This window comes from Vigna radiata, chromosome 8, assembly GCF_000741045.1.
Source record: "Vigna radiata var. radiata cultivar VC1973A chromosome 8, Vradiata_ver6, whole genome shotgun sequence".
Lineage (NCBI taxonomy): Eukaryota > Viridiplantae > Streptophyta > Magnoliopsida > Fabales > Fabaceae > Vigna > Vigna radiata.
The window spans coordinates 27,819,166-27,824,389 of NC_028358.1; the positions used below are offsets into that span (position 1 = coordinate 27,819,166).

General features: G+C 30.6%; 1 pseudogene; it reads right to left on the reverse strand.

Annotated features, from left to right (window-relative positions):
• Window positions 1-2,419: 2,419 nt before the first annotated feature.
• The window catches only part of LOC106771997, a 4,991-nt pseudogene continuing 2,186 nt past the window's right edge, over window positions 2,420-5,224 (reverse strand).

Sequence of the window (5,224 nt, forward strand, 5' to 3'; positions counted from 1 at the left end):
TATAGGTATCGGCCCCGGCAACTCTTCCCAAAGCCAAATGCAGAAGCAAGAAACAGAGCATGATAGCGTTGCTGAAGCATGTGTGTTGTGTTTCCATCGATTCACGCTTCATTTGGTCTAACCCCGTCAATTGGAAAGGAATATGAATGGTCCATGTGCTTCGTCTTTCAATTTATTGAAAAGTTGATGTTGAAATTAAGATTGGTACTGTTCACTTTTTTTTTTTCTTTTGTTTGAAACTTCTCTCTTTATATTCATAAAACAAATTATTTCTTCCTAAATTAAAATAAACTTATCTAATCCTTTCAATGTTGTTAAAATGTTTACTATAAAACTATTTAATATTTTTAAAAGGGTAATAATTTAGAAAAGTAATTTTAATTCACAAAACAATTCATCTTATTTTTGCGAACAATTTTCTCAAATAACTTATTATTGCATATTAAAATTACAATATATTATTAAAAACTTGCAAAAAAGTTTTATTTTTATGATACCAAAAATAAAGAAACAATGAAGACATAATAATCGATATTAACTATACTATATGTGGCCTCGAAAACCCTTAAGAATAATTTTTTAAGATAATTATAAGAATATTTAGTATGCATGTAATGCGAATGAGACTGAGTTTCATAATATAATAATTGTTTTAATTACTTTCATTTTGATAAAATTTTTATCCAATTTAATATTTTTTAATTTATTTTATTTGTATAACTAGTTATTTTGAGAAGACTCATTTAATTGTAACCTATAATAAACATATGATTTATTTGTTAAAATTAAGAGCTTATAATGTGAGATTTAATATATATTATAATACATGAAAAATATTACTCATTATCATATCACCATGATTCATATATTTGGTTTCTTATTAAATTTGATGATTGAATAAAACAGATCAAGTGAGAAAATGCTAGCATTTATGCAACAGAGAGGTTATAAGAGAGTAATGATCTCCGATTTTTATGGCCATAATCTCTCCTTTAATTTTTTTTCTTCAGTTTCAATTAGCATCTTCTTTGAATGTGGTGCATTTTTCAAAATTATTCAAACAGTTTCAAACGTGCTGGATAGATGTCGTAATTAATATATTTTTTATTCTTTCTTTTTGCTTTTTTTAATAAAATCGACAATGATGTTTAACATGAACATATCAGAAAGTTGAATTGAGAAATATATATATAAAAAAAAATAAATAAATAAAAAACTTTAAAGTATCAATGTAGAAAGTTGAATGATGGGTAATAAAAGTTTTATCACTAACATGTGTGTAAGATTGAAAATATGACAAATAGGTTACATGAGGGTAATAGCAACCGAATCAATGTTCCAACTAACTTTAAGCAAAGGATTAACAAAAATGGTAGAAAAAAATCAAGGTTAAATATATGTTTTAGTCCTCATATTTGTTCTCCATTCTCAATTAGGTTCTCATGTTTTTTTTTGTCCCAATTGCGTGAGAGGGCTTAATTGTCTTAAATTTACAAATATTAGGATGCAATTGGGACAAAAAAAAAACGGAGAGGGCTTAATTGTCTCAAATTACAAATATTAGGATGGACAAAAAAAACCATGAGGACCTAATTGAGAATGAGGAACAAATATGAGGACTAAAAGATATATTTAACCAAAAATCAAACCATTAGATAAAGGGGTAGCCTCTGAAAATAGACATAATCATTTTACTAAGAACAATTGACCGTGTAACATTTGATGTTAAAGCTAAAGGAGATTCAACAATAGTTAGTATTTTAAGTTGAAAACTTCTTAAAGACTACAACAAAGTAATATTGGTCGTATTATTACTTGTTTTAAGATTTTAATAAATAAATTTAAAAGTTGCCACTACTCATTATTAGTTTTACAATTTTACACAAAATATTTATTTTACTTTTGACATCCAATTTGATAGCAATGGTGAATATTTTTAGTAAAATAAAATTGACAATGACTACTATTTTTATATGTGAGAGAAATCTTACATATTGCGGATGGTGTTGCTCGAGACGATGATATGTCGTCTATTGGAATTAGGAATTGAACAAAAACAAAAAGCACATGTGGTTGTAGATTTTTTTTTTTTTTGTGGTTGTAGATTTTTATTTTGTGGTTGCAAAAAGAAAAACAAAATGTACACGTGAATAGTATTTTAACGCTTTACAATATTTCCAACTATTGTACCTTTTATTAGCAATTTAAACAAACAAAAAAATAAGAAAATATTATAAAAAAATCATGAAAATAATAAATATTAATTTATAAAATAGTTTGTATTTAATCCTAGATTATCTCTATAATATATCAATCTTATTTTATTATTCTCTATAAAAAAAAATCAATCTTTTAAGTTCATGATATGAAATAAGGAGGTAGAGGAAAGAGGAAAGTGAGTAGAAAAACACAACGTGACTGCCAAAAACTATACTGTTATTTGAAATCCCGTTGTCTTTAACATGACATATCATATGGTATGCATCGTATGTTATACATTACCTATGCGGCTTTACTTGCCAGGCCTCTCTATCCTTCTTTACCATCTGAATTGAAATATGCCCAGATATCTTATTCTTATGTATTTAAGGGAAAGTAAACATACTAATAACACCTCTCTGCAATGACTTATTCGTGATAACAACCAAAGAACCTACTCAAATAAATGGCCAATTGAAACCAGTGAGGGATCCTTCTCAAGTTCAACACTTCCAACTATAGAAGTGCTTCTGTTCTTCAAAAGTCGGCTGTACCACTTTGCAGAGAGCTTTGGGTGTCTCTTCAACTCTGGATCATCCCTATCAACATAGTATAGGCCATAGCTAGATTTGTATCCATCCAACAACTCGAACAAATCCAGGAAAGACCAGGCAAAATACCCCTTTATGTTTAATCCATCTCTGACAAATTTTGGGGTGATGCAGAATATCAGAGAACGCATCAGAGGTGCTTATGGGAACACTTACAGAAAAAAATGATATATTTATTACATGAATTAGAGCAGTGGTATCATACCTCAAGGCATCGAGCACTACACCAATATATCCATGCAAGTATTTCACCCTTGACACGTCTTGTAGTGACGAATCGCTTGCTGTCCGTTGACCTAACAACACAAAATTTAATCAGTAACTCGCTCAATCATTTAACCTTACGATGTTCCACATGAGTAACCTAGATATCATCAACAGGATTTCCTAATTTACCATTGATACATATGCATTAGTACTAACTAAGTCTAAAGGTGGTTTATGTAGGAGAATACAAGTTAAGCGCAGAATGCCATTATTAACCGATGGCATTGTTAGTCCAATGCATTAAAAAGTGGGTAAAGAGTATAAGCAGGAATGAGCAAGATTGAAACAAAAATGCCTAAGTAATCAAGTTGCTTTGCTTACGGCAACAGAACTATAATCCCAAGCTTAATGTTCAATCCGTATAACATTAAAGGTTGATTTTACTAAACAGTATTCATTGCAATTATACGTAATGTAAGAGAGAGGGAGAGAGATACCATTTTCATGAATGAATATAGGAGGATTGCCATAAAGGAGCTTGAAATTATTCAATTCTTCCCGAAAACTCCACGGTGTGATAGGGTACTGAATCAAGTAAAACGAAAAGTCAGTTATTTGCACAATGGATAATCTAAAAAGTAGAACCAATTTACATGACTTTATAATTTATTGTTACCTCTTCATTTGAAAATAGATCGAATCCTGCTGCAAAACCAGAAAAATGGCAAGTCATTATACTGATAAATCATTCTACAACGTTGCCCAACTTTATATAATTGTTTTTATAATATCAAATAGATCATTAGGTTATGTAAGGGGTATTACATTATTGTTAGAGTGAAATGGTAAATGTGTGAAACTTAAAAAGTTGAACAAACCCATATGTAATGATACCACCTATGATTAAAAGATTAAGTGTTTATAAGCACTTCTGTCATTATATGCTATACAAATTTATTCATACTTAAATTTGTAGCACTTTAATCTCTTACTAAATTCACTAGCCTAAAGATGTACTTACAAATCTTTGCAGCCATGTCTGCGACGAAATCTCTCAATTGGTTTTTAAGGGTGTCAGAATTGTCTGTGATATTGATGTTGGTGTAGTGAATGACTCCTATAAAGTCAAATGAACCCTTGACTTGTTCAGATTCACGAGTTGTGAAAGCCGGAATTCTTACACCTGCATTTGTCTTCATGGAAATTGGATAGTCTCCATATTGCAAGGGTTCCATAACCCTGCAATAGCAAAGCATACTTGTAAAGCTGCCGTGTTTATTATTCTAGGAAATATTGGTATGTCCAATTAAAGAAAGCAATCTTTAAGAAGATAGAATAGCATCAGAATAGGTTAACTAGAGAAAGTCATACTTCAAGGAACAAATTAAGAACAAGAGGAAGAAAGAAGTAAAACAAACCAATTGCAGGGTCTGTTGCTTACCAACCAATGAAAAAGTCACGGGCTCGTTGAGATGCTACCCTGTCTTTCTCTGTTTTTGTTTGAGGAATAAACCCAAAAGAGTAGACAGAGATACCAACAAATCCATGTTGTTTGTGCTGCAATGTTACATAAGTTTCTTAGAGAAAGAGAACATTAATGCTAAGTATATTTGCTGAAGATGTTGCCATTTATGTAAGATTAGATGACATACCTTGTATTTTCTCCGGTACAATTTGGCAGCTGAAGAGTGAGCTAACAAAATATGATGAAGTGCCAAGTAGGGTTCATATGTCGAGTTGCCCCTATTGCTCTTTATAACACAAAATGGGGAAGAACATCGTTGAGGTGGGCAGCTTCCCTGATCATACCCACCAAAGGCAAAAATGTTGGCTTCGCTGACAGTGGTCCAATACAAGACTCTGTCCCCAAACTCTCTAAAACATACATCAGCATAGTATGTGAAGTCTCTTCTGCATTTACATCCAAGTAACTTATCTGTTAGTATTTATCGATAGAATAAATTAATTTGACATCTGACATTTCTCTTACTTCCATTTAACAATTTGACAATTCTGCATAATAAGAAAATATAAATGAAATTGTTAAATAAAAAATTAATAAAAGTATATGTGGAATAAAAGTACATATTTGTAAAGGTCTCAACCTACCGAAACCCTTTATCGATTCTGTTCATGATTTAATATAACGAACTTGTATGCAAGACTAAAGCGAACGAACACACCCATTGTTAGAGTAGTTAGAATTT